Below are 12,604 nucleotides of genomic sequence, written 5' to 3'. Positions count from 1 at the left end.
CTGTGAGGGAACAACTTGCTGCTGTTGCTGCAGTTGACCACTCACCTCATGCTGCACCTGTGGGTTCAATGATGGATTTTCATTGTTAGTACTCGGGGGAAACTTACACTCGGATTTCCAATGCCCTATTCTGCCGCAATTATGACACGGAAATTTCTTTTTAGCTTCTTCAATATTCCCTTTATACTTCCCAGTATTAAATTTCGGCTTTGACCCTGCTTGTTCCACCAATTTTGCTTCTTGTCTCTCCGCTACCTTTACCTGTGCCCACATTGCTTTCTCTTTTAGCTTCCGCTGTTTTGCTTCAGTTTCATCACTGAAGTATTTAGCATGTCTCAATACTTCATCTATTTTCTTGTTTTGCCAATCTACCGTATGCTGTTTAATCATCTCACCAATTTCTGGACGTAAACCATATACAAATCTGTATACAAAATGACAAATCCTTTTCACTCAGATTCTCATCTCCGCTAAACTGCTTAAAAGCTAGTATTAACCTCTCGTAATATGCATGTACTGACTCTTTACTTTCCTGGTGTGTTCGATCAATTTTTACCCAATCTGTCTCTTTAGGGGGCACTTTCTTTTTCAAAAATACCATAACCTGCTCATATTTCTTCATTACCTCGGGGTCTGGAGCTCCTGTTTTAGGATCCCTAGGATATTCCTGGGTTGGCCAATTAATCATTAATTTGCATTCTGTCCATAGATCTGCTGGTACAATTATGTCAAACAGACTATTCAAATCAATCCATAATACTTTAGACAATTTCACAAATCTGTCTACCTGCCTGTACCACTCGACGGGCTTTTCACGTAGTCGAGGGAAATCATTTGTAAAAGACAAAATATCCTGTCTTGTCCATGTACATATCCTCCTCCTGGAATCTCTCTCATAGGGCATTCTGTCACTACCTTCTCCTTTTCTCTTACAGGAAAGGCTGAAAATGTCTTATCTGAGGCATCATCGCGTTTTCTATACCACCTGCTTCTCCATTTATCCACGTCTCCCCATTTTCTCATCAAAATGATTATATCCTTAATTTGACCTATTCGTCCTGTGGTGTTCATATTCTCAATGTCCTTTTCAGTGAAATCTACTCGATATGGTTTCTGTAAGGCTTTTACTTTTTCAATATCAATGCCCATCTCATTTGCTACTTCTTCTAATCTTTCATGTAAGTTTTTTGCAATCCAGGTCACACTTTTGCACAAAAATAATAATTCTTCATCCTGATAAGTCTTCAATTTTTCTGTTGGGCTAGTCCCTACTATTAATTCTTCCAATACCATTCGTAACTTGGCCACATCAATTGATTGGGATTCTTTGTCTTTCCTCTGCAAGCTCCATAACCATTTACTTAACTCTTCTGTCGATGATCCTACTGGTTTTTCTATACTTCCGTGTCCAAAATCTTTTTGTGTTTCTGACACTGTCTCTATCATTGTCATACGTACGTCTCTCTGCACAATTCTGATCTATAAATGGATTATTTGTAAAATTCGGTTCCATTACACTCATAGTCTGCCTCCATGGATTCTCATTCTGCCTCACTCTTGGTTGTTCTACGGGTTTATTACTTCTGTAAGGGACTGTTAAACAATGCTCACTGTCCTTCTGTTTGTCAAAAATAGGCATTACTGGACCTATTGTTACTGGAACAGTTACCGCTTCTAGATTCTTAGTCAATTCTCTTATTTTCTCAGTTAATTCCAGGGTTGTTTTCGCTAATTCTACAGAATTTTCGCCATCTGTTTTTTCTTCCGACCTCTTTTCTACTTCCCTAGTAGTACTGTTTTTACTCAAACTTAGGTATTCTGGTTCCGATTTTATAATTCGCATGGTTTCTCTCATTGGGGCACTTGGAGTTAATATTTATGGTTCTGGTTGATACGGTGGTGGATTTTTATAGAACATATCATCAAGAATATCATCCTCGGACTCATTCACTCCATACCCTCTCGACTCCACATTATGCTTTTTTTCTACACACTTTCGTCCTTCATTCTCTCCAACAGTTCTTACAGGGAACACACCCTCAGTCATACTCGCATCCCGCCATCTTTTCATTCGATCGTTATGCGTTTCATGTCCGTATGGTCTTCCAAACAGGTACCTATATCCTCTACCATTTCTTTGTCTCTCTCGTTCATGCATTTCGTCTTCCCATTCCGTCGAAGCCTCAAACTGTGTCGGTCTTGGTCTTGGTTCTAAATTCATAATTTTTTCTCTCAAGTTTCTTAAAACAGCCAAATTAAATGAACCATGCTCTGGAAAAGCTAATACTCCGTCTTCCCTCGTATATCTCACCCAGTTATCTAACCAAATACAAGTATGATACCCATATTTCGCAATCACATAAGATGCAGGGGTTTTCGGTGGAGGAAGTAACTGTCCTTCCCTAGTCTTTACTGGTTTGTCCTTCTTAAACCACTTCTTGATTCTTCCTAACCATGTTTTTCTCTCTTTTTCTGGTGGATCGTAATACATTTCTTGCCTTTCGCGTATCACTAGTCTCTCTTTACAACTGTACCGCTAGTCTATCCAATCACAGCGCGACTCACACTAACGCACCAATTCAGAGCATCTACGTCACTGTCACAATCCTCAAATCCCAGCGCGACTCACACTAACGCACCAATAAGGAGCGTCTACGTCACCCTGTATTTCTCCACTCCTAGCGTGGCGCACCAATCCGGAGCGTTTCGCAGTTTAGACCGACTGTCCAATCCCAGCGCGATCGTTCTGACGTCAGCAGCCGCTGTGGCAGCTCCTGCTCCTGCTTCTGTCTACCCCTCCTTTACAAATCTGCTCAGTAAGTTTTTGTTTCAATTTCTACACTCCTGTTAGTAACAACATAGAAACATCTCCATTGTCCGCTTCGCTAACCAAAGAACAGCAAAAGACCTTTCTCACGAGAATTCCGCCTTTCCCGAGAGCAGCACTTACCTCTGCCCTACTACGGAATCGTTACTTCCGTTGATAAAGTAGCACATCCCTCTACTTCACCCTTCTAACAAGCATTAGCTAATTGTTTCTCTAGTATTTAAGACACATAGTTGGAGACCCAATGCTCCTGAGAAATAAACCTAGAGTTTCACAATCAACCCGAATGCCTTTACATTTACACTCGTTCATACAAGAAAATGTAGTACATTCACACAGAATCCTGTCTTTCCCGAGAACAGCGAACAGTCTGTTGTACTACAGAATTATGACATACGTTAACAAAGCAGTGCTTACCTCTCCTTTGTCCTTCTAACAAGCTCAGAGAGTACCTATTACCTTTCCAGTGATAAGCGTTATCGGAATGCCAGTTGGATCCCTGGTACCTAAGACCAGAACTTCACAGGTAACCTTCGCTTTCATACACTCTTCTCTCGCACTGTAAATGTCTCTAATGGCAACACACGACGATGCTACTGAATCAAACCCAGACAATGCGTCGTGCAACTTCAATTGTCACACGTTTCCCCTGTGTACCTACAGGGCAACAACAATTCCGTCTTTCCCGAGAGCAGCGCTTACCTCTGCCCTACTACGGAACCGTTACAAACTTCCGACTTCCTACATCCCAGAAGCCGTACCAACAACATTAAACTCGACGCAACTCAACATAGAGTGTTAGTACATAAATCAATACCAATCAATAATCAATAAGCTATATACAAGCAATAATCATCAAACCAAAACAATAACAAACCATCATTCTGCTACCAGAAAACTGCTCCAGCGTGGAGGGCAAAATCCCTCCCTTTATTACAGACCAAAGATCTCACATACACACATTATCCATACATTCGCTAGTGGGGCCCATAACACCAACATTCACTCACCATTAATCCGTGTGGGAGGCGATTATCTTCCAAACGCTGGTATGAGAAGGAAATACCACTTTACACTAATGAGTGACAAATCTACACCACCTTCTGTTGCTCATTAGGCCCTATATTCCATCTTTGGTATTCCTCTCATAATTTTGGCGGTGGATCTGCTAGTTGCTGTTTAAATGAGTATCTAATTCTCTATTCCCTTCGCATTAATACATTTTCATAAATAAACAAACCAACTCATTTCTGTAATGAATCAAATCATTTCTTTATCTAATTAATGCAAATAAATTCATTAGTTGTTCAAGCAGCTCACCATCATATTTACCTATTCTGGCTAATTATCGTCCTCTAAGTCAAATCCAGTAATCTCGTCAATCTATGCCCGTCTAATTTGAAAGTTCAGTTCATCAGGCAATTGGGCATTCGATCAGTCTGTCAAAGATTCAGGGAAACAGCTGTCCTGCAGTGTCACCGTCCTCTCCGTCAGCATAACATCAGGAAATTGGAAAACGACCACATTACCTCTCTATTCTACCATAATTTATAGTAAAACCAATGTTAAAAGTATCAAAGTTTGGGCATCCGAGTTCGCTGATTGGACAATCAGGGATCATCCTTTTAGTTTCTCACGAAAGTGTCTTTTGGGTTATGACCCTTGTCAGTACCGGTTCACACAACAGTCTTTGTTCAAAATATTTGGCTGATGTCCCAGGCTCTCCTTGGAAGGTACATGTTCATCTGGGGTCAGGTCCAGGCCACATTTGCTAGCGTCAGCGCATGCGCACTTCAACCAGAACCTTGAGCAATGGAGCCGGTTTCGTCTGTTACAGTAGTCAGCCATTTTGTGGCCACTCAAAAAGGTCAACTTAAGCAAAGAAACACAAAAACATAATTAATACATAGAAAAGGCTAATTAAATGTTATTCCCTTGCTAATACCCATATGTGTGTGTATTTATCTAGCAAAAGCAACACTCAGTGCGGTTTATACTTACTGAATAAAGCACAAATCACAATTACATCACAAAAGCTTCATATATCATGCAATATTCTAATTGTCTAAAATTAATATGCGGACAGAATTTAGTTCATGTATTAATTAGGCCATGCAGGTGCAAATCCTATGTATAATTCATATATTAGTAAGGTTGGTAAGTATTTTCCACATTACTCCAAACCATTAGTTCGATTATAATTAATTAATTAATCTAATAAGTAAAACAACATGCAAAATGGGGTGGGTATACAAAATTTTGCATTACCCGCTCCAGCACCCCCACATATCTGTGCCCCTGGAGTGTGACGGGTCGAAGGTGACCCGCTGGATCCCTGTCCCTGATCGATCGCTTCTGCACTGGCATGCACATACGTGCAGTGCAGATGGAAGCACGCATGCGCAGAACGGACACCTCATTACACCCAGTACTGTCACCTCAGCCTGGCACTTTAGTGAAATGGAGATTTGTTTGTGCGTGCACAAGCGTGTGCGTGCGTGCACCTGCGCGTTTCTGTATGACTGCATGCGTGTATTCGTGTGCACATGTGTCTGTCAGTGTGTGTTTGTGTGTGACTAGCTGTGTGTTTTGCGTGAGTAGGTTTATATGCTTGCTCTTGTGCCGTGTGCTTGACCCTGTCTGTGTGTACGTGTCCGCGAGTGTGTGTTTGTGTGCCTCTGTGTCTGTGTTTGTGATTCTACCGGCGTGTTTGCGTGTCTGTGTGGGTGGATACGCCTACTCTCACATCTGTGTGTATGACACTGTCTGTGTGCTTGTGTCGCGGTGTACATCCATGGGGCCGTGTGTCTATATAGTTGTCTGTTATTGTGCGTCTGCCTTAACTCTCTATATGGGCATGTGTGCGGTTCATCTTTCACGAAATTCAATTATTTCATCAATGTATTAATCCGAAATAGTGCAGCGTTTTTTTCCATGTTTCAATGTGATAACTTAATTGTGTTATGTATATACTTACCGTGAGAAAGAGCTCCGGTTTAGTAACTGCAATCGGGAAAGAGATGAATTTTACAAAGTAGTACGTTGGTACCCAGAGGTATTATGGCGCTTTACATGAGCACCAGCTGTTCCAGACGGGCACATCCATGTTTTGTTAGGCGTGGGGAGATGAAGTGATTTGCCCAGAATCACAAGTGATTGAGCCGCAGAGACTCGAACCTGGTTACCAAGCTTCGAGGTCGTACACTCTAGCCATTAGGCCACATCTTATTGATGCGGCTGCGAGATGCGATATGTGGTGGGGGAGGGGGATAAGCAGGAGTTGTGTGCGCGCGCGGCCAATGCTTGGAAAAACAAGCATTGAAAATGCAATAGGTCTCGCCTTTGATTAAGTTAAAGCCATTTTCTGTGCTAATGGTATTGTGTAGCAAAGCAAATGGCTTTAACTTAATAAAAGGCGAGGCCTATTGCATGTTTAATGCTTGTTTAATATACTACAGGGCTGCTCAACTACGGGTCATGAGTAAATGGTCACTTAAAGAATCGGAAAAATTATGGCTTCAAATAGATAGACAGGTGACGGGTACAACCATATGGGACTTACCCCGGAGACAAAAATCGGACAGGTCCGCCAACGCTTACCTGAGTATCCTACCTCCACAACCCTCCAGGGTATGGGATACGGTGACCAAGACTCTGCTACTGACCACGTTCCCGTCTCCTTACACACCCATCCACTTTAGAGCGGCCTTTCCTCCAGCTCGTCAAGAAGGGCCCTTTGATCTTTGGAGAGAGGGCGGCTGCATCAAGATCTCGGATCTCTTTCATGGAGATAAAATACGCCCCTTCGCAGATTGCATGTCCCGCTTCCAAGTCCCACAAACTAAACTCTATCACTACATGCAATTGGTGCACTGGGTCCATCAACCACTACTCTGCCAAGCTGCCGCAAGGGAACTACTCCCGCCAGAAAAGTTTGTTCGATCCGGCACCATGGGGAGAGGGTGTATCTCTTTTCTTTATACACTTCTGCTCACTCTGGCTCCGCACCGCACGCAACGACACAGAACATTTTGGGAGGGCATGCTACAGTCACGACCCTCAGAGAAACAATGGGACGCCCTGTACAAAGATAAAGCGAAGTTTAATCGCTCCATGCATTTGAGAGAAGCCCACTATAAGACATTATATGATTGGTACCTCCACCAACAAAAACTGCACTCAATCTTCCCCGACACTTCTGACTGGTGTTGGCGAGGGTGTGGCCTCCTGGGGGACTTCAAACATATATGGTGGGACTGCCCTTCCATACAGACCTTTTGGAAAGAGATTCTATCACAAATCAAGCTCATCCTGGGGTACACGATTGGGGATTCTGTGGAACACATCTTGCTGGGTATCCGAGACCCATTGCTCAAATACCAGACCCACAGGGATAGATCCATCATGTGGTTATGCTTGGGAGCAGCAAAGGTGGCTTTGGCCGCAGCCTGGAAGAAGCCTGAGGCTCCTTTACCTACCTAATGGCATGCACGTTTGTAGTGTGCGCTGGCGCTAGAACGCCTGTCAGACATTGCTGAAGATTTCCGCAAGGGCTTTGACTACATTTGGAGCCCCTAGTCCGTTACCTCTCTGAGGGACTTCCCCTGTTTGCATGCAGCCCGAGATTAAGAGCTTTACATCTCTTCCTGATTTAGCCACGACCCTCTTCCTCCCGAGGTTGGGACCACAGGAATGTTACCTTGTCTGTGGTTCCCCCGTGCTGACTGCGGAGGGTTCCCGCTCAAAGCTGCCCCCCCCCCCCCACCCCCCCATCAGTACATTAGTTCATCAGCCTCCCTGGGTACGGTTGTTGATGGTTCTTTATAGTTTATTTTTCTTTTTTCTTTTTTCTGTTGCTGTTCTCATGCATCCTTATTTACTCACTTGGGTCTTAGTCGTTCTACCTACGAAAGCGTTCAACTATTCCAGAAGTATACAAAGGGGATTTGCGCTTGTATTACATAGTGGATAATGGAGTTATTCAACAAAATAGTGCAACATTCTTCTTTCCGAGTCGACTTGCAGAGCCGTTCATAATGAAATGTGAAACTGTGTCTATTCTAGCTATCTAAGGCCTGGGACGTGCGCCTGTAGAGAAAGCCTGGACGCACTATGGTTCTTGTTTTTTATGCATTGTTTGTAATCTGTGAACTAACACTCAATAAACAGATTTTGACAAAAAGATTGCAAAGATATTCCAGACGCTTGTCTCCAATTGCCTGAGCACATTCTCTGCTCTTCGGTGCGTGCGAGGCTGACGCGGGGGTCTAGAGAACGAAGATTGGATTGAGACCTTGGCTTGGGGGCACCTTGGTCGACAGCAATTGCGGCCAAACTTAGGCTGATCCAGAGTAAATACCTCCACGGGGTCTATTTCACATGCCATCAACCCTAGCGGACATGGGGTGATTGACTCCCCGGCCTGTGTTCAATGCAGCGTGGAGCATTGAACATTCTTGCACATGGTGGAGGCATGCCCTGCATTAGACCGGTTCTGGCGCGGGAGACACCCTACCTGGTCAGTTCCGATGGGCCCGAGACTTTCTCTCCTTCGTATCACTGACACACTGCGTGGTAACAGATACAAGCTGTCACTATTATTTCAGGGTCTGACTCTAGCAAACAAGATGTAGTGAGAGAGTGGAAGGCCACACCCGCGTCCTTGGCAGTGTAGAGAAAGGGATGGGCCACTGTGAAGGCTTTAAACTGGGGCAGTACAGGGGTCGAGACTGTCCACAGAAACATCCCAAGATATGGCAGGTGTGGGCAGTTACAAGGCCATTGAGTTAGAACCTGTCTGTTCTATGCGACGAATGATACATAATGAAATGTGGATCTTTGTGGCATGAGATGGGATTGGGGGGAAGTGGAGCCCATGAGTTGGTTCCTAGAGTTGTTGTGTATTCTCTTGCTAGAACGTGGGAAGGGAATGAGGTGGAGCTGAGGGTTTCCGTATTTGTTTATGTTTATGCCTTTTTCTTTTTGAATGTCGGCCTTCAGGGCCGTGCTAGTGTTTCAAAGTCAATCACATTTGTTTTAAAAAAAAACTAAAACTATCAACTCAAATCAATCCAAAAAGACGCCCCAACCCTAAACAAATGGAATAACATACTGCTGACAATAAACCGCCTCATGGACAGCCGCGCCAATGCTTGTAGAAATAAGATGTGACCATCTCTCTCGCAATTCAAACTATTCCTGTGCCACCAAGCCTACTGAACGCCTGTCAGACTGGCGGGACTCGGACCATTTAAGTCTGGTGCCTGCTGATACTGTAAAGAAGAGGCAGGCACACCTGAACATGTTCGTTTAGTTATAAACTCATACACCCTCCCTGTACCTCGATCAGCACATAGCTTCGTGGCAATTTACAAACACATATAAACCTTGACATTGCCACAACATCATTAGAAATACACACTTCCCCTCAGGTGCCTAAATTACAGGCTTCACACCTCGCACTTATAGATCTGATGCGCATTCTTTGTTACACAAACCCGTCCACTCTGAATGGAAATCCCTAGAACGCACTTCCATACACACTTTGTGGGCAAGGCTCACTTATCTTAGAGATGCTCTACTACCCATATTTGTATTTATTATTTTATGTTTCAGTTTTATATAGCGCAAACGTGGCCCAAGGGCATTACTGCGCTACACATGAACCCCAGATTACATTACAGGTCATGTTACTGCTATTCTTTTTTGGCATGGGGAGAGTGAGTGATTTGCCCACAGTCACAGGATATTGAGTCGATGCCAGGACTCAAACCTGGTTCCTCAGTTGCAAAGAAAGCAACTCTGACCATTATGCCACATATCCTTCCATACCAATATACACTCTGCGAGGCAATGCAAAGTCCTGGTCACATATATGGAACAAACTTGGGGCATATTTCCAAGCCCCTATCACCACAGGAATGTCACTTTTTTGTGACGTTCCTGTGGCGATAGGGGCTTCGCCTTATTTACAAGGTGGCTGAATACCGCCTTGTAAATAAGGTACCCTTTCACGCTAGACTTAGCGTGAAAGGGTTGGACAATGGGTGCTGTGGTGTGCGTTCTGCCTCAACACCCATTGATTTTGACGCTGCCCCCTATTTACAAGGGTGGCGTAAATAGGAGGCAGCGCCAAAATTAAGACCAGAGTAAACCTGGTCTTAACCTGGCAAAACGAGGAGAAATGCTTTATTTCTCCTCTTGTTTGCTGTTTCCATGTGTGCTGCATTGTGTAGCACACATAGAAACAGCAAATTGCCATGAATGATTGTTTATGTGCAGGAAGGTGACCCTTCCTGCACATAAACAATCTTTTAAAAAAATGACGATTTGCAATTTCTATGTGTGCTGCACAATGCAGCACACAAGGGATTTGCAATCACCATTCTGGATTGTTTATGTGCAGGAAGGGACACCTTCCTGCACATGAACTACCATTCCCTCAACGCAGGCACCCTTGCACTATGGTGCAATGGGGCTTGTGTTGGCGATTTCATTGCCAGCGTCGGGAGAAATGGAGGAAAGAGCTGTGTTATTGTAGACACAGCGCATTCCTGCATCTCGTGATGGAGCCCGGCATTAGCAATTTTAGACCTAGCCCACGCTCCGCCACTTTCTTGCAAATATGTCTCTTGAGATCTATCTTCAGAAGTTTTACCCTACCCCTTAACTTTGCTAGGCATATTGCTTAGTTGATACACTCTATAAGCCTCGTACTCTGCAGGTGCTACAACAAGCCCCTTCACCCACCAACCACATACTACCCCTTTCCACAGATGTGATGCTGCTCTGCCATGAACTAAATTCTTACCTTTTTTTCTTTGCACTATCTTTATGTTTTCTCCCTTCCTCCTATCAGATCGAACCTTATTATTGACCCATTGTGCTTAAATGATTGCTCAGCTATAAAAGTAACCTCACACTAATTTGTGCACAAGCTCTTACAAGAATCAGTGTGTATTCACATAACTTATGTCTTACAGTGAAACAAATGTTTCATCAAATACATAATATTTTGCCTTTAAGCTTGCAACATTCATTATATTGAAACATCCATTGTATTCCAAATTGAGGGCATTTACATATTACTTATTAGCTGAAAGTTCCAACATTTCTTTTTAGACGAAACATTTCTTTTACTTTGTCTTGCCTTTATTCATGAATTCAATAAGACAGGTTAAACTCAAAGGAATTGAAATTCTTCCTTCAAGTCATATATAGAGGCCTTAATTAGGCTCCCATTTAGAGTTCGATGGACAGGGTTGCAAACACGACCGACTAGCCTACCCGCCAAACCCTTGGTTCGTCCATCTCAATTAGAGACGGGTGGACCTTAACTATTCCATAGACTGAGTCCCTGATGGCTCAGTTGATGGAACACTTCCTCCGACAGCCCGACGGAGAAGGGGCCACTGGAGGAAGGACATTATACAGCCTTCCCTATGGATGGTATAATGCCTTTTTATTAGGTCGAGCGGAAGCGTACAACCTATTGTATACTTTGGTATACTTCTCTTGTGGAATTAAAGCCATCCCCCTACTTTTGATTTGTTTGTTTCAGTGTTGTTTAAAAATTATTGCTTGCTAGTGGTTAGTCCTGCCTCTTTCTCCCCCCTTTTCTCTCTCCCATTCCTCCCACAGAGCAGGGATGAAGTACTGTCTCATTCTGCTATGGTTCTTTTGGGGGATATTTCTTCCTGCTCTGTTACAGTTTGCCTGTGTTCAGCTCTGGCGGAATAGCTGTCTACATGTAAATATAGCTTTCCTCGCTCCTACCTCCTCTTAATGCCACAGTTGGGTTAGTGCTGCCTCCCGCACCGTACCTCCCACTTGATTGCTTGTATTTTTGTTGCCTTTTTGCACTTTTCTGATGTCCACCATCAGTTTGGCTTTTTTTGATAGGATATTTGTTTGGTTTTGGGCGTCCTTTTAAAGGGTGTTGGGCTTGTTGAAGTGTTGTTTTATTTTTTTCCTACTTGTGTTACGCTGTAGGTGGCTATTTGGTCAGCTCCGATGTCAGGCAGCTTATTTGTGGTTTGTCAGGCATGTTGTGCAATAACCACTGGACCTAGTGCAATAACCCTCTAATAACACCAAGTTCAATTAAAGGATCCTTTTTACAGAGCTCACTAGTCACAGTCCGACCCGCACTTCGGATATGCACCATACGTTTCAGGCGCCCCTGGGACACCCGCCACTGACTAGACACCGCCGAGCTGACTTTACGGCTATCTTGAGGACATGGTGTAGGCTGGGCGCTGGGGCTGTTCTTCTGTCACGCGCCGTCACTGTTGCTATTGTGGTGCTGAGGATGTGGTGCTATCCCTTCACGCACTGAGGTATCATCTGCCCTCCGTGCCCCCTCTCAGAGGATGCTGCTGGTGAGCATATCTCTGGAGCAGCGCCGGCGTCTCTCCCAACACTTCCCAGTCTTTCCTCGCACTAGCAGCATCAAGTGACCAACAGATACCGTGAGCGGCTCAGCTACACAAAAACATAAAAGGCGGAAACTCCATGATGCCTTCAGTGTCATGCTTGCCATTTCAGTGTGTGTGGAACAACAGTTCTGGTCTCCGAAGCTGAGGTGGATGATCTTATGGTTTGCAGTGGTGACCGGCACAGGTAAACGCAGTGTGGCAGTGGGACAGGGCGGGGATGGGTGGGAGGGGGATGTCAATAGAGGACGGAATAGGTATCATCAAATAAATAAATAATACCTATTCTGTCGTCGGCTTCCCCCTGCCGTGCCCGGCCCCGCCTCACCGCGCTTACCTGAGC

This window comes from Triturus cristatus, chromosome 7 (genome assembly GCF_964204655.1).
Source record: "Triturus cristatus chromosome 7, aTriCri1.1, whole genome shotgun sequence".
Lineage (NCBI taxonomy): Eukaryota > Metazoa > Chordata > Amphibia > Caudata > Salamandridae > Triturus > Triturus cristatus.
The sequence above is the reverse complement of the archived record's forward strand: the minus strand, read 5'-3'. Positions refer to the sequence as shown.